Source organism: Triticum aestivum, chromosome 7D (genome assembly GCF_018294505.1).
Source record: "Triticum aestivum cultivar Chinese Spring chromosome 7D, IWGSC CS RefSeq v2.1, whole genome shotgun sequence".
NCBI lineage: Eukaryota > Viridiplantae > Streptophyta > Magnoliopsida > Poales > Poaceae > Triticum > Triticum aestivum.
Genome location: NC_057814.1, coordinates 7895104 through 7916396, shown reverse-complemented (window position 1 = coordinate 7916396; position 21293 = coordinate 7895104). Strand labels below are relative to the sequence as shown.

At 45.5% G+C, this 21293-nt stretch overlaps 1 pseudogene; it reads right to left on the bottom strand.

Moving 5' to 3' along the window:
* Positions 1-6863: 6863 nt before the first annotated feature.
* Positions 6864-11459, bottom strand: LOC123167318 (putative disease resistance protein RGA1; annotated as a pseudogene).
* Between the last annotated feature and the right edge of the window lie 9834 nt (positions 11460-21293).

Here is a 21293-nt window from a genome sequence, read left to right as displayed (position 1 = left end):
CCTAGAAACATTATGCCATTGTAATTTGGTTACATTTTCTACGATGATGGCGATGTATATTCTAAATCCAATCCCTTCCAACCTGCTACCTCGTCTCTTAGCTACACATCCTGCCAACTTTTCAATTAGATTTAACTGATCGATAAGCTCCCCTCATCAACCACCCTCTGCCGGCCTGCACGGAAGAAGACATACTTGCTTAGCACCGAGTCCTGCCATCTTCAGCTCGTCAACCTAATTGATGACCTAACTCTCATCAACCACTCCATTTTGTGTAGTTAAAGTAGGATGACGGGACCATTATGGGTCAGTATTAAGGATGGACACGATCAGGTCAGATCCGTTCCCTGACCGAGCTGTCCTTTAGGCCCTCCACTTAGTAGGCCAAAAGAGGTGCCAAATTCACTTTTTCGTAGTTTGGCACCGGATCCCTCCATTGCCCCGGCCGTTGCTCAGCCGGTGCCATAAATGTTTTGATGGGAGCCGGAGCAAGTAGCTTCTCCGATGCGCAGTCGGTGCCAAATGAAGAAAGCAGTAAACAATTAGCTCATGGCTCACTACAGAGAGCGAACCAGGCTAAAGAAACTCACGTGAACAGGGCATCTAGGTCCCGCTTTTTATCAGGTTACGAAGAAAATATTGTGAGATTGGTGCCAAATAAAATCCTCAGGGCATCGCTGCCCAGCCGGTTATATTTTAATGCATTTGGGCATCAACTTTATAGTGGTAGGCCTTAGACCGCCAGGAGCGAGCCGGCCTGGGACCGGACCAACGACTTTCCTGGCCCGGATTGGCTAGGCTCGGGTGAGGGAGTCCTGGACTAGGGGGTCCTTTGGTGTCCGGGCTATTTGACGTGGGCTGGACTGATGGGCCGTGAAGATACAAGGCGCAAGACCTTCCCCCGTGTTCGGGTAGGACTCTCCTATGCGTGGACGGCAAGATTGGTGTCCGGATATGTAATTTCCTTCCTCTACGAACCGACTATGTGCAACCCTAGACCCCTCCGGTGTGTATATAAACCGGAGGGTTTAGTCCGTAGAGGCTATCAGAATTCACATATGCTAGACAGCTAGGTTTAGCCATTACGATCTCGAGGTAGATCAACTCTTGTAACCCCTATACTCATCAAAGACAATCAAGTAGAAAGTAGGGTTTTACCTCCATTAAGAGGGCCCGAACCTGGGTAAACATCGTGTTTCCTCTGTCCCTTGTTGCCTTCGATCCTCAGACGCACAGTTCGGGACCCCCCTACCCGTGATCGGCCGGTTTTGACACCGACATTGGTGCTTTCATTGAGAGTTCAACTGTGTCGTCGGCCGAAGGCTCGATGGCTCGTTTGATCATCGACAATGATGCTGTGTCCGGGGAAACCTTCCTCCCTGGACAACTTTTCGTGTTTGGCGGCTTCGCTCTGCGTGCCAATTCAACTGGCCGCCTTGAACAGATAGACAGCTATGCTCATGGTCACCAGATCAGGTTCAGAAGCCTGAACAATATCGCTGATATCCGAGGAGACTTGATCTTCAACGGGTTCTCGGCCTCGACCGCCATTCCTCACCTACATGAAGGAGGCCTGTCGAATCCACCACCAGGCTCCGTTCAAAGATCAACTATCGTTCCTGCCCTGGCCTTAGAACCAGAGCGGACCACCCTGTCCGAAGACGGGAGTATGAACCATACCGGACCCTCTCCTACTACGGAGCCCCCTGCCGGAGACCCAGAGGCGACCATATTATCGGCGGGCCTGGAATAAAACAGGGTTCTCCCTATCGTTAGGAAGCCGAACTCACCTCTAGATGTTAACTCCGAACCCTGAGGTCTGCATCCATTGGGCACGGCCGCGCGGTGTTCACCAGGCCCAGCTCCGCAGATCCTCAACCACCCGTCCAGTTTTCACTTCTAAGCGAAGCGCTGGACTTAATGCGATCTCTCGCCATCACAGAAGCATCGCTTCCGAACTATGCCCCGCCTGAACTAGGAGCTGAGTGCGGGGAATTTTGCATCCCACCCACCATCCACTTGGTAGCCACTGTCGAAGACTTAACCGACATGCTAGACTACGCCTCCGAAGACATCGACGGTATGAACGACGATGCGGGAGCCGACCCAGGCAAAAACCTGCCTATCACCAATCGTTGGACGGCCACCTCTACATACGACGTGTATATGGTGGATACACCCAAAAAGGACGATGACGACGACATGCAAGACCCGATTAAGGACAAGCCCGTCGAAGCACCACCAAAGCGCCGACGTCAGCGGCGCCGCTCACGATCGCGTCGGAAAAAGGACAGTAATACCGGCACCGGAGACAATAACACCCCGGACAACACCGAAGACTCTGACCTCCCCGTTGAGCCTGCTGTCGAGCAGGATGAGTGGGAAGAAGGACAAGTCAACCCAGATGAACCTGTCGATCGCGAGGATTCGGAGGATAGTAACTATCTACCGGTCTCCGAGGAGGATGTTAGGCTCGGTAACGAGGATTTCATCGTACCAGAGGAATCCCTCGAACGAGAACGCTTCAAGCGGCAACTCATCACCACCGCGAGGAGCCTGAAAAATAAACAACAACAGCTTCAAGAACAGGATACGCTCAACTACGCTAGGGTCGGCTCGGCTAGGCTCCGGCTCAGACTGGACCGAGCTGCTCGCTGGAGTTTGCCGCTACAATGCGCTGTTGCCATTGACGGGATACCTAGAGTGCTTCAGCGCGCACGCGGCAACTAGACGGCGGGATATCTAAATGTTTGCTCGCAAGTAGACAAATTCAAACACAAAATAAGAGTAACATCGCAATATTGTAAGAGGGTATACGGCATATTGTTTATAGGTAAAATATCTTACAAGAGATTCAGAAGGATGGGCAGAGGGTTCTGCACATGAAAAGAGAAATCCTTGCTCATCTCTGATTTGGCGTTTTTGCAATCACAAAGATACTATTGTATCATATTTCTTCAAAGAATCTATGTTTCCTTGAATTTCACCATGTTGTGAATCTTCGTTGCGTAGAATGAGAAATGAAAGTAATGTTATTCAATACACGAAGCACAGTAGAATGATTTCCCTAGACGTCCATATAATCATGATATGGCCACTTGGTAACTACTCCCTCCATCCCATAATATAACAGCGTTTTTGACACAGTGTCAAAAGCGTTGTTATATTATGGGACGGAGGGAGTGTTTCACAGGATAAAGGAACATAAAACCATTGGATATATCTTCAGTCTTGGAGATGGAATGATAGCCACTTGGTAACACATGTGGTAAGCAATCTAAAAAATAAAATAAAATAACACATTGTCCAAATATTATTGTAATTCTAGTGTACACCATATATCTTGGAGATGGACTGATAATCACAACCAACATTTTTTAAACTCTCATTGTTCAACAATTTTTTTATGAAAATCACAAACAAATTTTCATTTTGTTAATATTTTCAAAAATTACAAACATTTTTAAAATTTGTGAACTTTTTGAAATTCATAAATATTTTAAAATTTAATTTTTTTACTTTGTCGAATTTTCTGAAATTCTTGAAAAAATTCAAATTCGTTGAATTTTTTGAATTGACAAAAAGTTTTTCAACTATTTGAGAACAATTTTTAAAATTCACGAACATTTGTTTAAAATTACTTTATCAAATTTCTGTTTTTTTTAATTGCAATACTTTTGGAAATCTGGAACAATTTTTAAACTCCTGAATATTTTCTAAAGTTGAAACTTTCTTTGATATCTAAAGACATTTTTTAATTTTCTGAAGAGTTTATAAAAGTCAGAGAAATTTTCAAAATCATTAAAAAAAGCTGATGTCCAAAAATTTAATTAAAGAAGAAAAAATAAAAATGGAGAAGAAAAAAAGAGACACAGCAAAGAAAAAAGATAGAGAAAAACCAAAAAAGGGGCATCCCGCCAAAGCACATGGGCTGGCCGAAGAGCACGCACTTGGGGAGCGGGCGGTGCACGTTTCCGCGACGCACGTCGCACCACATGCTAAATAGGAGGGCCCCATGTTTTTGCTATGGGAGCCAAACATGGTTTAAGTTTGTTACACTGTTATATAAATTGATGGAAAACTGGTTTTGCTAGAACAACGCAACCAAATAATCCCTTAGATTGTAGATTGACAGTTGAGATGGTTTGGATGTACCTCATCTAGTTCTTTTTATTTGGTAGTCTCTGTTACTTACAAAGAATCTAAAGTTTCATCTTTCAATTTTCCCTCGCCACTCCTTCGTCCAACCTTCCACATACGACCATCACTCTTCCATTGAATTTTTTTTCCAGGCATTCGCTATCCCACTGATCTAATTAAATTGTTTTTTAGCCCACCGATCTATATAAACTGATTTTTATCTATCAAACTAAATCAATTTTGTTATATTTCTTAACGCCTTTATGAAAATGAATCAATCACGGCCAATCTCTAAATCTATTTTTTAGGGGATAAAGATCAAATATTTGGTAACACCACACATATTCTTCCTTTCATTCATCCATCCATCCATCCAACTTTAATTCTGCTATATACGATTCATACGTGCTCAATATATCTTACAACATGTTGACAAAATTAGACATGTCAAATTATTTGCAAGCTGACGACATATCACACGTCCTCACTTTTTTTTTTTGGTTCCAATGTCAAATTTTTCAATCCGATGCATATTTTTGGTGCAGTAATCAATATGTTGGTTTGGTGCTTGTCTATTCTTGCTGCAATCGCTGCAACATACGTTGGATTTGCGGGAGTGTTGGGGATTAACAGCTGTGGTGAGCATGTATTGAGAAGAAGAAGAAGACAGAAGAAGAGTGTTTTAAAGATAAACAAGGCGACAATGTTATTTGACGAGCATAAGGATCCTAAGCATATATTTTCAACATGATTGACGTTGAATAACAAGAATATATAACTCAAGGAAGTGGTAGAGAATAACAAGAATATATTTTCAACATGATCCTAAGCATCCATTCAACGAGTGATTGGATTCTGCTTAGTCTGCACTCTGTAGTAGACAGTAGTAGTGGTAGGATGCTTCATCATGTCATGCTCTCAAAGATTCCAACTCAAGGAAGGAGCAGACACAAGATCAGACTGTTGTTGCCACTAATTGTTATGCAGATTGTACGAACTGGAGCCATCCAATCACTCGTACGATGTTGCTGTTGTATGGAAGAAAAATTCTTTGCTTTGGTAAGTTTATTATTATCTACTCCCTCTATTCCTAAATATAAGAAAAAATAATAATTATGAAAAAGTGAAAAAATATATAACTTTTTTTGAATAAACTTGACATTTTTTGGCACTAGTATATAAATTTTCGCGAAGGAAAAACTTCTGTTGACTTCTGAGCAAAAAGAATATTGCTATATACAAGTTACTTTTCACACCTAGTTGACCTTAAATTTTAACTTTTTGCCCTGAAGTCAACATGGGTTTCTTCTTTGTGGATTGTTTTTTACAAGTACAATAGAAGGTCAATTTTATTTATTTTTCAAAAATCATATTTTTTAAATATTTTTTATTATATTTGTCTTGCATACAGGGTCACCCAAGAACCGAACATTCACATCCGTAAACCAAATGGAAACACAATAGTTTTTTTTTTCTGAAAAAATGGGTAAACACTAGAGTAATGACCCAGCCCAGCCCTCTGCTGGTGTCCATTGGGCCTCTGCCCACGGCGTCCATCCATCCATCCAGATCCCCACTTCTCCTCCACGCCGCATCTTGCTAGCTCCACCGTCGAACCACAGCCGCCCTCCCGGCGTGCGCTCTGGCGGGTAGGACGGTTGCGGCGCGCACAGCGGCGAGATGGGGCGGACGAGAGAGAAACGAAGCTTCCTCGTACATCTCGTCCACTAACGCTGCTTCCTTCCTTGATGCCGTCCGTGGAGGCTTTCAGAAACCCCAGGCTACAGGTACATGAAGCCATCGCGTGAGCAATCCATGTTATCATCCGCCGAACCATTTCTTTCGTGGCTTGCTTCAGATTAAGTAGCACTGTCGTTTAATAAGTGATTTCAGTATACATTTTTATTTATGCAGGAAAACAGAGCACACTATGCAAGAGGAAAGTCCAAGTTTGGGGTCAGAATTTTTACCTGAAACAGCGAGTCATTCATGGTCTCTAATGGATCTGCAGTATGAGACGGTGGCATCAGAGTTCAGGCATACATGTGTGTTCCTCTGCCTCTGGAAAGTCATGGTCTTGAAAGCCTGTCCCAATTCCAACTTTTGCAAACCTGAAATCATTGGCAAGTTGGCATCGGCAATCTGCTAGGAACCAAAATTGGATGTGCTTGGCGTCAGTTAGTACGAATTGTTCAGAACTCCCACTTAGCAGCTACAGGAAGTAGTAGAGATGAAGCAACAACATTTACTTCGTGGATATTATCAGCGGATCCTAGTAATGCAAAAGAGTTGTGGAATCCATATTTGGAAAAAGGAAGAGACTTGGATGGGGTGTGATTAAGCCTCTGCTGCCCACGACGTGCATCTCTGCTCCTTTCGTCTCGTCAGCGCAGAGGGCAGTGGCGGAGGCAGGGGAAGTGGCTGGATGTGGTGAGGAAGGAGCAGAGGGTTCTCCGGCTCGGCAAGATGCTCGTCGACTCACATACATCACCACGCTTTGGTTGCCTGATTACAAGTGTTCACTGGAATACTAGCTATCCTTGATTCCATGGAAGAATTAATTTGGTGATGATTAGTTGTGGACAACAGATGCATAAATCTGCTCTAGTCTACTATGTAGTAGTAGTAACAGATTGTTCATGTCAGGCTCCCAAAGGCTCCAACTCAAGGAAGGCGCAGACACGAGGTAAGATTATTACTGCTATTCTTATGTGTATTGTAGGAAATTGGACAATCTCATCACCAGTATGATATCGCCGTTGTGCAGAAGAAAAATTCTTCGCTTTGTTGTTATAGCACAGACTGGTTATAGCACAGACTGGTTATCTACACACAAAAACAATCTTGTACACATAGGTTGGAATCAGAAGCAGTTCATAAGAAACTCCCTGAAGAAAGGCAAAACTAAATTATTCGCAATCAAATGCAAACAAAGAGAAAAGAACATGTGTCCAAAAAGCAAAACAAATGCAAACAAAGAACAGAATTGTTATACTCTCAAAGAAAGAAAAAAAATACTACTATTTGCAATCACCTTAACACTGGCAGGGTATAGTATTGGAGTCACACATGCTATGCTGTACTAGTGTATGAACTACGTAGTACTACCTCTGGGCCTCAAAGAAAAGTAATGGCCATTGGGCCTGCTGACCTCAGAGGGCTTGGAAGTTCACGGCTCTTCCTCTGCTCCTTCCTCTTGTCCCTCTACTCCACGCCTCCGCCGTGTAAGCGGCGCCTCCGGCATGCGCTCTGGCCAGGAGGACGCCGGCTGCCTCAGGCCATGCCGCGCACCGCATCCCCGTCGGTGCAGGCAAACCTTCATCTGACAGTCCTTCCCTCTCTGCGCCCCGCCGATGAGGACGACAGTTGGCCCCCCACCCCACCCCATCCCAGGTCGTGGCGTGCACAGAGGCGAGATGCATGGGGCCGAACGAGGGACTGCGGACCTCTCTTGCAGTTACATCATTCCTTGCTTCCTCCCCCGGCGCCCTGCGGCAATATAGGAGCGGACGAGAGAGACAAGGCAAGGCTTCCTTCCTCTTACAGTTCGCCCACTGCTTCCTTCATGTTGCGGAGGATTTGAGAGTTCCCGAGCTGCTGCAGGTACATTGATTCATCGCATTAGTATGGCATGGTATCACGGACCCAATTTGATGTGAGAAACATTTATATTAGACAAAAGGGAGATTGATTATTAATCTATTATTTACCGATTTACTTCGCAGCTTCAATTTTCATGACGCCTCATCAATGATGAATCTCCTTAAGTGGGACAGGGGAGACCAAGTGGAAATACTCCCCACCTTCTCTGCATCGTCTTTCCAAATCCGGGCAGTCAATTATGCTTACGCGTTTGAGGGCTGACAACCGCTCCAGGAGACCCTGCGGTAATTTCTTCAGAGTTGGACAACCCCAAATCTGTAATTCCCTAAGAGAAGTGAGGCCACACAATCCATCAGGCAGCGCTTTCAGGGCATTGCACCAACTCACATTGAGACCCTTCAGCTTGGTAAGATTTCCAAGGTTAGAAGGCAGTGCTACCACACTGCAGCAGCTTGAAATCGTCAATGCCTCCAGGGATAGTGGAAGGGTTTCCTCCTTAGCTGATGAAGTCTTCCCCTCTAGATTGTTGCAATTCATGATATACAGCAAGCGGAGGCTATCCAAACACCTGAGCTCCTCTGTTGGCCAGCAGACAAGATTGCTGCATTCACTAATTGTCAGCCCCTTCACGAACGAAAAGCATTTCCAAACCATAAGATGTGAGCTGGACAATCCGGAGCTTGTGACCAAGCTGTTGGGGCCTTCCAAATACAAATGCTTCAGTTTGTCAAGAGGTCTTTGACTTTGACTTTGCTGGGCGTCTAGATGCAACATGGGTATGTCTTCCTGCAACCCAAGAGCTAATCTGACGAGAAATGGCCAGGAGCCCAAACAGATGCCTATAAAAACTAAACCGACTGCACTACTATGAACTCCAATGATTCTCAAGTTGATGATGATGGGGATCACCGGAATACTTGCAAGCTTGGGGCACTTTTTGATCGTTAGCTCTCCAAGCATCGGGAACATTATCAAGATATCACTAGGTTCTCCCACACTATTTTCTGCCCACATCTCCAGGATTGGCAACTCAATCAACTCCATCCTCTTCAACCCAGGGAAAATTTGTAGAGGGGTAATGTGTCCATCAGCTTCCACATCAAGGTTACTGCATAATGTGGTCAGGTTATCCATCTTCTGTAAGACCAAAATCTCTAGAGAGACCGAGAGCCATACGACAGGGATACTCTTGCATTTTGGGCAACCAGACATTTTGAGTTCTCTCAGGCAATCAAACATCCGAGGCTTTCTCATCCATTGTGATATTTCTAGGCCATTGTATCCACGTATCTCTAGTTTTTGGATATTACTATGAGGTTCTAAACACTGAAACACTTCTTCCACATATCTAGGCTCACCATCCATTTCTTGGTCCCATGAGAACAACAACTCACTTAGATTTTGCTTCTGACCAAGATTAGCTTCTTTTGCATTCGCCCCACTCTTTATCTTGCTCAAATTGAACAGTTCCAACCTATTGCTAAGGTGTTGCAAGTCTTTGAGCTGCTCTATCCCAAGGCCATCTCCAGCACCGACAAAAATGTTGTTAATGTGTGAAGGTTTTTCAGTAGACCAAGGTTTGGAAAAATACATTTGAGACTAACACAACCAAAAAGATAAAGATGGATGAGCATTTTCAGTCTTGCCATGTCTTCTGGTAACTGCTGCAGCATACTGCAATTCATGAGCCTCAGTGTTTGCAAGTTATACAACATGCATATTGAATCTGGCAACCTAACGATGTTAGACCAAGAGATGTCAAGATATCTTAAATGTTTTGCATTTATGGCCTTGCAAATGTTACTTGAATAAGGGGGGTATTGCAATGCTCTTAGTGATGCTGATGCATGTAGCAACTCTTTAAAATCCTTGAGCAGCCTGCTCAGAAAATTAGAACAATATACCTTCCATAAATCCGAAGGAGCTAACAAAGTTCGGAGGTATGTTCCGCCTTTGCATAACATACTGATTTGTTCCAATTTTGTCTCTGCCATTTGCATGTGACGGGCGGCTTTTAACAATGCTTTCTGCTGAGTCAGTTCGTCTATACTTTCACATTCATCTGTGACTTCTTTTGCTAGATCATGCATTAAGTCATGCATTTTACATACTACTGTCTCATATTCTGTGACACTAGCATAGACAATAGATTTGAGTACCACTTTCTTATCTTGGAGAAAGGACCTCCAAACAAACTCATCGAAGATCAATTCTCCTTTCTGTTTTAAATCAGTTGTTCCGTCTTCTTGAATAAAGCCATTTGCCATCCATAGTTGAATCAACCTATCCTTCTCCATCTCATAATCCTTGGGAAAAACTGCACAGAATGCAAAACATTGCTTCATTTCAGATGACAAGTGTTTGTAGCTCAACTTTAGTATGGGCATGACCTCATATTTGCCTCCAACATTATCCCCAATGCTACTTTGTTCGATGGCCTTCCATTCCTGTACTTTTTGCTTTGAACTCAGCAATCCACCCATTGGCTTGAGAGCAAGAGGCAAGCCCCCGCATTTATCGACAATACGCCTTCCGATGGTGACTAAATCTGCTTGCTCCTCTATGCCATTGCCAAATGCTTTGTTCAAGAACAATTCCCATGAATCCTCTTCACACAGAAATACTAGCTCATGGGGCTTAACGGTGCTCATTATAGAGGCCACTTGCTTGTTTCGACACGTGACCACTATAACACTTCCTGGTCCACCAACAGAACACAATAGTGACTTCAATTCATCCTCCCAAATTCTCTTATCTTCATTCCATACATCATCGAGAACAAGTAAAAATCTCTGCTGACCAATGACTTCATCAAGTTTCTTCTGCAATAGTTCAATGCTCCCAGGCATGGCTGAACTTCCATTTGTAGCCAATTCAATTATTGATTTCACAAGAGCAATAACATCAAAATTGTCTGACACGCAGTGCCACATCTTCAACTGGAAATGGTCTTGGATCTCTTTGTCGTTGTACACCATCTTAGCAAGAGTCGTCTTGCCAATACCTCCCATCCCAAATATGGGCAGCACCTGCACCTTCCGCTGATGTTGCTGGTCCAGCAGCAACTTCACAACCATCTTCTTATCACCATCTCTTCCAAATATTTCCTTAGAGTCATCCAGTTTTGAGTGCGTCTGCCGCCAAGGATGCTGCTGCTCCTCCCTACGGGCAGAACTCTCCAAGCCAAACGTGTTCATCTCCTTAACCAACTTATTAATCTTCTTGAGGACATTCTTGAGTTTCCTGCTCATTTCAAAACGGAAGAGCAGCGGGCTGTGGCGCGTGATGTAGCTGAGTACCTTGCGGGTAGTGGACTTGCCAATCTTAGACTGGCGGCGCAGCGCCTTGTACTGGAAGTCATCGAGCACGTCATCGGCCTCGTAGGCGACAGACTTGAGCTCCTTCATCCAGCTCTTGACATAGTCGTTTGTCTCACTCCTGTCCTCCGCGTTGGCCAGCTTGCACTGTACGGCTAGCAGATGGCGCTCCAGCATTCGACGGTCATCGTCGAGGCCACACATGCGTGTCACGGTCTCGACGAGTGCGTCTGCCGCCTTGCGGGCCACGCCGCGCACTAGAGGGAGAAGCAACGACTCTGCCATGATCTTGCAGATCAGAGGAATATGGAACTGCAGCATATGAAGGAACATAAAAGCAATTAAGCGCTGACAGAACACCGAACAACCTTGTTCTCTTCCTATGGAGCCAGGAAACATTGTGCTCCCAGATTCAAAGTATGGCTTACCACCTTGTAATCCTTCTTCTATTTTACTTTATTTCTTATAGTTCCACAATAGCTTCGATTGTATAGCTCTCGTACATACTTTTTGATATACACACAAAAAAAATTCATGGTCCGTACAGCTAAAAAGTAGAAGATGAACAATCGATGAAGAGCAAAACAAGGTAGGGATTGAGGAGAGCATTCACCTCAACGAAGCCCAAATTTGATCTTTGGTGAAAGAGCAACGATAGTGCTGCTCGTTCGTCGCCGGCCCTATGCAGATCTCGCGCGTCAAGGCTGCTTGGTTTGGGATTGTGCGGTTATTGGGCAAATGGAGATAAGATCCAGGAATCCAAGAGCTGAGTTGTATATTGCCTCGTACTTACCAGTGGCCCTTACTTTATATATGGAGATAATCGAGCTGTGTGTTCCCCTGTTTAGTTGTTGGAGAGAAGGAATCCAAGAGCTACTGATATGTGTACCTACCGGTGGCCTCTCATTATTTATCTACAATTGTACGCCAGTACTACTTCAGTATCATATTTTGGTTAATTTGCTTTGTAACTTGTTTTTGTGTGTTGGCCACTGCTCCAGGACGAACTGAAAACCAGAAATCTCATAAGCAGGAAAGAAATTCTGTGTGAAAGGTATTATCTATCTTATCGCAAGAAAATTCTGAAGATGCAGTCTTGCTGCATCAATTCTTTTCATGACGCAGCGGCCCAAGTGAGAACTCAATTCTCTACCTCTAGAGCTTACATCATCGAATAAATTTCAGTTTAAGGATGGCTGTAGGAGCACATAAGTAAACTATATTGTAAAGGGCACCTGGAGTAAGATTAATTATCTCCAGCGTAAAAATATTATCTGGTGGAACAGATATCAGTTTCCAAACCAGAAGTGAGAAGTCCCGTCCTCAGTTTCAGTCTATCGCTAGAGACTCTGCTACTTACTACCGTCAGCTGACCAGAATCCTTCCTGTGCAGACAGCATTCACTTGTTTGCTGGACAGACTCAGGGTTTTGTAGGCATTCCTCTGCAACTGCACAATGAGGCATGATGGTATAGATCAGATTTACGGTCATCAGGACAATCAAATATGGTACAAATTTCGTTTTATGCATCTTGTCTGATAAGCAGCTATTCAAGCATGATTTGTTAGATGAGCAGGGGAGTTCAAAAACATAACATGCTATCCGTCCATCCGTGGCAGATCTGACGTTCATGAAGATAACGCTGGTGTTCGACGCGGGGAGTTGCCAGCGATGGAGATCACCAATAGCAATAGGTAGCCATTTGTTTGTCCGGCTTGCCTTTTGGCTCCTCCGACAGACACTAGTAGTACTAGTCTTTTGCTGTTTGAGTTCACCAAACTCACACATCTCATTTCCCTAAAAAAACTCTCATTTGTTTCGAGTGAAGCACGGTGCTCGTGACAGACACACATGTCAGCCCCTCTCCTCTCAGACAAGAACGCCTGCTTCGAGGTTATTTTTTTCACTGGTTTCTTCAGTTTGTCGTTTTGTTTCTCGGTTTTTACCGGCCTTTTTCTTTTCTTTGTTTTTTGGTTTATTTCTTTGTTTTCTTCAGTTTTTCTTGTTTCCCTTTTATTTTTGGTTTTCTTGGTTTCAGTACACATTCAAGATTTTCTGTATACATCAGAAATATTTTATATGCACACGTTTAACATTTTTAAATACAATATTAACATTTTTTGAAATCTTATTTTTAATGTCTACTTTTTTCCGTACACATTGTATATTTTTTGTATATATCTAACATTTTTTTAAATAATTGGTTAACATTTTTAAAATACATGGTCAACATTTTTTTATAACACAAATATATACTTTTTCCGTAAATTTTGACATGTCTTTATTTATGATGGAGAGCAGAGCTCGTTGTGTGCTCAGTTGATATAAGCACTGTTGGGGGTAATAAATTCAGCAGAGTCAGACACCCAACATACCTTCCGAAGAATGGAACAATTGCTTTCTTCAAGGTCTTGGAAGAAATATAGAAGAGGATTAGTGAGTCATGGATATCCTGCGTAACAAGGTTGCCAGTTAAGTAATCAGATTGATTATGAGGGGTGGTGGTATGGTATATGCTATGCAAGACGAAAGTACAAAGTTGTGGTCACAATTTTCTACCTGAAACACCTCGGTCATTCATGGTCTCTATGGACCTGCAGCAGTTTCAGATTGTGACATCAGAATCCAGGCATACATGCTTGTTCGTCTACCTTTGGTCATGCTCCCTTCAGAGTCTGTCTGAACTCCAAGTTTTGCAAACCTGAAATCATTGGCAAGTTGGCATCGGCAATCTGCTGCGAACCACTATGGGATGTGCTGGGCGTCATTTAGTTGCAAATGTTCAGAATTCCACACACGTGCAATGTAACAAGCTTAACACTAAGCAGCTACAGGAAGTACTCCCTCCGTAACGAAATATACAGAGGGAGTATTAGAGATGAAGCAACCATATTTACTTCCGGGATATTATCAGCGGATCCTGGCAATGCAAAAGAGTTTTGGAATCCAAGCAAAAAGACAGTTCAACCAGTTATATTTGAACAAGTAAGAGACTTGAATGGGGGTTTAATTAAGCAATTCAGTTATGGTCAGGAAGAGACTTGGTTGGATGTGGTGAGGAAGGAGCAGAGGGCGATGCATCCACCGAACCCCAAGTACGTGGACGCCATGGGGTTCCCCACCGCCAACGACAACATGCACCTCATCACCCAGGCCCAGGTCCGGCTTAGCAAGATGCTCGCCGACGCATACATCGCCACACTATGATGATCCAGTGCGTAATCAGTGTGCGTGCCTGCCTGCCTGATTAGAAGTGTTCGCTGGTACTAGCTATCATTGATTCCATGGAAGAGTTAATTTGGTGATGAGTAGTTGTGGACAACAGCTGAATAAATCTGCTTAGTCTGATGTAGCAGCAGGATGCTCCATGTGAGGCTCCCAAAGGTTCCAAATCAGGGAAGGAGCAGACGCAAGGTCAGGTTATTACTGCCATTGTTATGAGCATAAAGCTCATCAGCACTACGATATTAATGTTGTGCGGAAGAAAAATTCTTCGTTTTGTCAAGTTTATTATCTACCTGAAACGAAGACTTGTTGTTACAGTACAACTCTGATTATCTACACACACAAGAAATACAATTTTGTACACATAGATTGGAATCAGACACGATTCATCAGAAACTCTATGGAGAAAGGCAAAACTAAATTCTTTGCAAAGAAGCCTCATGCTTTATCACAAAAAGAAGAAGAAGCCTCGTGTTTGTACTAACTCAGTCTGTGGCCAAGAAAAAAAAATGGGAACAAAGAACTGGAATGTTACAAAATGTTTGCAAGATGCTTAACAATACAAGGCTATGACAAAATGTTGGCAGGGAAATTGGGTATGTGGTGGAACATGAGCTACTACTTTCCAGTAACAGCGTCAAGCCAAGCCGCACAATTAACTTGGGATTAACTTACATTGGTAGAAAATACAGTATTGGAGTCACACCTGCTTGTGCTTTTACAGATTAAAGCAACGACCTCCTGTATGAAATATTGCCACTGATGGCCTCCGCAAAGAGAAGTAATGACCATTGGGCCCGCTAATTAATCACAGAGGTTTTGATGAACCCACCCTCCTATCTGTTGCTGGTTAACTCTCTCAAAAAAAAAAATCTGCTGCTGGTTAGTCCATGGGGCCTCCTCTGCCCACGGCGCACATCCTCTGCTCCATCAGCGCAGCCAAATCTCGTCCCCGCACCATCTGGCGAGTAGGACGGCGGTTGCCTGAGGCCGCGGGGCGCGCAGCGAAGGAGGCCCCGTCTGCGCCCTGCCGAGGAGGACGGCAGCTGCTCCTCAGGTCATGGCGCGCGCAGCGACAAGATGGAGGCGGATCGACCATTGCTTCCTTCGTGCTGTGGTGGCTTTCAGAGATTCCCACCTGCAGGTACATCAATTCATTGCGTTAGCATCGCATGTTATCACTGAATTTGATGTGAGAAACATTAGACAGAAGGGAGATTGATTATTTACCAGGGCACTAATGCTTATGCCGATTTACTTCGCAACTTAGATTTTCTGGACTCCTCATCTAAATAACCAAACGTCTTATGTGGGACAGCGGACAGCAAGTGGAAATACTCCCCACCTTCTCTGCATCGTCTTTGCAACGCCGGGCAGACATCTATGTGTATGAACTCGAGGGCGGGCAACCGCTCCAGGAGACCATGCGGCAATTCCTCCAAATCTGGACATTCGCAAATCAACAATTTCCTAAGAGACGCTAGGCCACACATCCCATCAGGCAGCTGTTTCAGGCACAATAATCTGCTCACTTCGAGCCTCCTCAGCTTGGCCAGATTTCCAAGGCTTGGAGGCAACTTGGCCACACTTCTACAGTCTGAAATGTCCATTTCCTCTAGGGACAGAGGAAGGGTCGCCTCCTCAGAAGATGAAGTATTCCCCTCCAGGTTCTGACAATCTCTGATACGCAGAACACGGAGGCGATCCATGCACCGGAGTTCCTCTGTTGGCCAGCGGACAAGACTGTCGCAGTTGCAAATCGTCAGCTCTTCCAGAAACGGAAAGCATTTCCAAACCATAAGTTCTGATATGGACAATCCTGAGCTTCTGACCAAGCTGGTGGGGCCTCTCAGAGTCAAATCCTTAAGTTTTTCAAGACATTTTTGACTTTGGCTTTGCTGGGCGTCTAGAGGCAGCATGACTATGTCCTCCTGCCACCCAAGAGTTAACGAGGCAAGAAACGGCCAAGAACCCAAACAGATGCTCCTAAAAACGAAACCGGCTGCAATACTGTGAACTTGAAGTATGGTCATCCTTCTGACAACGGGGATCACTGGAATGCTTGCAAGCTTGGGGCAACTTTCGATATATAGCACTTCAAGCTCTGGGAATGTTACCATGTGGTAGAAACTAGGGTTCTACCCGGTTTAGGGCGTAGCCTGTAAGGGAAGGAGGGAGGAGGTCGGAGGAGATTGCGCGGCGGCCGGCGGCTGGGCGCCGTCCTTGCGGCTGGTGCGACGGCGGCGGACGCAAGAGGCGGTTAGGGTTTAGGTCTCCCGGCTCCCTAAGGGAAGCCGAGCAAATATTGATTGCTTCTTGCTTGATTAGATTGATACATCTCCTCTCCTTATATAAAGAGGTTTACTTGACTCCTAAGCAAACGATCCTAATACGATAAGATAATTGGGCTAAGCCCCTAATTAAGATACTTGGGCCATAACACACTGGGCTAAGCCCCTATGCTGGTCATAACACTTCTCCCCGCCTGCACAAACAGCTCGTCCTCGAGCTGTAAGGTGGGGAAGCGCTTGCTGAACTCCTCGAGGTGATCAACCAGCGTCAAACACCTTCGCAACAGCTGGGGCGGCAAGGTCGGCGGCGACGGCGTCCTCCGGAATGTAGTCCGCAACCTCCAGGTGGAAGAGTCGCGGGCAGGCGTGGCCGGGCGTGTAGGGCTCGTCGCAGTTGAAGCACAACCCTTGGCGGCGACGCTCGAGTAGCTCGGCCGAGGTGAGCCGGTGGAACGGGCGCGCCGCGGTCGCGGCGAGGGGTGCCGCGGAAGCCTGAACAGGCCGACACGGAGCGGAATCTGGCCAGGGTAGCGACCCAGTGGCCCAGGACGGTGACTCCTGCTGGACGGCCACCGCGCGGTGCTCGAACGCGCGGGCGTAGTACATGGCCGTCTGGATATCCTGGGGTCCCTGAAGCTCCCCGTCCATGCGGATGTGATCCGGAAGTCCACCGACAAAGAGGTCGGCCCGTTGCTGCGCCGTCATGCCCGACGCGTGGCATGCCAGGGCCTGGAAACGGTCGGCGAAGTCCTGAACCGTGGAGGTGAAGGGAAGGCGGCCTAGCTCCGCCAGGCGGCTCCCGCGGATCGGGGGCCCAAAACGAAGGAGGCAGAGCTCGCGGAAGCGCTCCCAAGGGGGCATGCTGCCCTTGCCCTGCTCGAGGGCGTAGTACCAGGTCTGGGCTGCACCGCGGAGGTGGTAGGATGCCAGCCAAGTGCGCTCCGACGCGAGCGTGCGCTGTCCACGGAAAAACTGCTCACACTGGTTGAGCCAGTTAAGCGGGTCCTCCGTGCCGTCATAAGTGGCGAAGTCGATCTTGGCGAACCGTGGCAGCGTCTGGGTCGGCGCGCCGTGGCCGACCGGCTCGGCGGTGCGGAGCAGTGATGATGACGGCGCCCGGTCAACGGTGGGGAGACCGTCATAGGCCCCCGCGGAGCCGGACGAGGCCCCAGACTGCAGCGTGGGTACCGGTGGGTTCCCGGCCTCCGTGTAAACTGGCGGTGGCGACGTCCCGATTAGCCAGGCCGGGATCTGGGACGGTGACGGCGAAAACCGGACCTGCTGGATCGGGAGGTCTCCCGGTGTGGACTGGCCCAGTCCGGAGCTGGGCGGCGACGGTGGGATCTGGACCGGCGCGGGCGGCGCGGCTGGGGCTGGCGCGGGCCAGTGCGGTCACTGCGGCGCTGGGGCGGGCGCGGAAGGCGCGGATGGCGCCGCGAGAACCGGCATGGGCCACTGCGGCCAGGACGGCACTGGGGCGGGCGGCGGCTAGAACGACGGATGGGCCTCGGCGATCGCCGCGGGTACCGAGAACCAGGGCAGGTGCAGCAGCGGCGGAGGCCCACCAAAAGTCACGAATCATCTTCTGATACTTCTCGCACAGAAGCCCTTGGACAAGAGGAACACACCCATAGTGCAGCACGGGCGGGCCTGTATTACGTTACTAAAGTTTTCTTTCTCAAAAAAAAAAAGTTTTCCTAGAGAGGTAATGCTGCACTTATTTACTTATGTAGGAAAAACACGTCAATCAATTCTATCTAAGTTTTAGTAACAAAAACATCGCCTTGATAAAAAAAACATATTCCTAAACTGCGAATTCAGAACCTAGGGATGAACCACAAATTTCTTCCTGGGGCAGTATTATAGATCTACCTCCTATTAGAAATTTAGAAAACCATAGGTTATTCAGAAGCTTTCTTACAAAAAGGGTGCTCTTTAGAAACTACTACATGTATACGCTCACATCACATGCATGTTTTCTTAATTTTCAAGTGCTTGTGAATATCTGCGAAAGTATAGTTGCCTGTAGCTTTGTAGGCGTTGAACTAAATACCAATCCAAGTAGGAGTGGAAGAAATATAATATAGGTTTTCATCTACCAAAAGGTCAAGCAATGCTTATTTATTCTCATTTCAGTTAAGATTTACCTCTAAAACATTGCATGAACTCATGCGCATATTGGATACTTCATTTATGCACCTTCTTGTATTTTAATCCCATGTATGTTGTATACTCTATTTAATAAGTTATTTGTCTTTTGGCTACAAATGATTTTACCAGATACACTGCACACATCTCCGCAGCGAGAGCTGCAACTTGCAAGACATAGGAAAAGACGTGAGTCAATCCAAGATGACGTTAGCAACCAAAGGTGAATCGTTTGTATAAACCTTTGGTTTTTCTGATGATACAAGAATAATCATGTGTGGTTTTTTTAAGGTGTGTAGTTTTCTTTCAGTGTGGAAATTATTATGATGTTAATTCATCAGAGATGCATACATGTGTTATTTTCTTCGGACAAAGCAATTCAATTTTCAATCTCAGGTTCAACAATTATTTGACATGTCATGAAGTGTGTACTGCATCACTCACAAAAATCATAGCTTCCATCCAGGGGATTTGGCCGAGTTAATATGCGCATTGATGTTTCACCATTTCCTGAAGTTATATAACTCTTGCGGTTTCCTTCAGGTTAATGTGGTTACTCTATTAAGTGAGGGTTAGCTGTTGCTCCTTGATCAAGGCTATTAATTATAGATGTGTTTTCGAGTATACTCATAGTAGTTCAGTGACGAGTATAAGTTGAAGCATGAGGCTATTACATTAAAAAACATTTTCATTTGAAAGTAGCCATCAGATAGAAATAACCATCAAGAGTGTGGGCACGGTACTTGCACTAAGTGTAGATGAGACAAGGGTGACGTCCATACAATTATGAGTCCACATAAATACAAATCGGTGCAAGAAGGGACTCGTGAATGCAGTGTCCTAGAGTGGCAAAGCTCACCGCCTTGGCATTGACTACGTCTACCGTGAGTATGTGGACAACATGACTGTTTCTCCTGTTGCAACATACATATATGTTTGCTAGTCATAATAATGATGTAATACTATGTCATACAAAATGATATTTGAAGTTACTTAAAATACCAATTTATGAGAAATGAAACAAGAGACTTTTGTTGCGGGGAATGAAATAAAAGACTTATTTACCAGGTGAACGAGATAAAAGGAATTATTTACCAGGCCTACATGTCAGTCATACAAAACAACGTACAAGGCAATTTAAAATATCATACAAAATAATGTTTGAGATTTTATAAATAAAATTTTAAGAAATAAAATAAAATAACTATTTGCCAGGCGTACATGGCATACGCTCATTGACGAAACCCATTGTGAATAGGTGGAGGACATGACTGTTTCTTTTCTTGAACACAGTACAGATGCAATTGCTCATACGTACGTGCATACATTCACCTCTATGAACGCACACAAGCACACGCTACACCTATCAGCACCTTCGAGAGACTGAGTCGGCATATCATGTTGAGATTTACGAAGTCACCTGAGCACCTCGTCGTCGACGAAAACGTCTTGTCCCCTTGAAAGCTCATCGCCGAAAATCCTGAAATAAATCCAGAAATAATGACATGCAAAACAATGTTTGAAGTTAATAAAAATACCAATTACAAGAATGAAATAAAACGATTATTTATCGGGCATACGACATAAAAGGAATTACTTACCATGTGTGCATGCCAGTCATATAAAACAATGTTTGAGGCTATTTAAAATATGAATTTATGAAACATAAGAAAAGAAATCATTTAGCAGGATACACAATAATGTTTGATATCATTTTAGATAATAGATACAAATTTAAAGGAGAAATGATATAAAAGGAATTATATACCGGGCATACGACATAAAAGGATTATATACCAGGCGTACATGTCAGTGATACAAAGCAATGTTTGAGGCTATTTAAAATACTTATTGATGGAACATAAGAAAATAAATTATTTAACAGGCTACTCAATAATGTTTGAGAAAAAATTACGAAAAATAAAAAAGGAAATATTGACCAGGCGTACGTGTCATACGCTACAAGGATTCAATTTCAATATCCAGTTGGGGTTGCTGGATGTGCAGACCGCACAAGTTGGGGTGGATGTGCTCTCTTTAGGCACGCTCCATAAACAGCCTGGCGCGCTTATGAATTGGGATGCTTACACTAAGATATGCGATGTTGGACTAAAAATTGCTTCTCTAATCGTTTGTTCGTTCGGTTCAGCCAAAGTGTCGATCGACTCCCACGCTCGAACACCCCACCCTCCTCCAGCCCCCGCGTCGCTCCGCTCGGGGCGACTCGGGCGGCGACGAAACCCTAGCGCGCGCTGCCGCCCCCTGCTAGTTCCCCCCTCGCCGCCACCAGAGTAGGTCTCCGGGCAAGCCAGGGCGGCCGACGAGGACGGTGGCGGCGAGGATCTGCTGCTCCGCCTCCGTGCGGAGAGCCTCGGACGCCGAGGCAGCGGCCTCGGAAGGAGAGGCGACGGCTGGCTCTCCGGCGAGCAGTGGTCGCGGGTGCTGCTTCGCCCCCTCGGCCGCGCGGGCAGCGTGGCGGCGGCGGTTGTTTGGTGGCTGGTCTTCGCGTGCGGTCTTCTCCGACGGACGGCGCCAGATCTGCAGGTCTTTCCCTCCCCCTCTCATAGC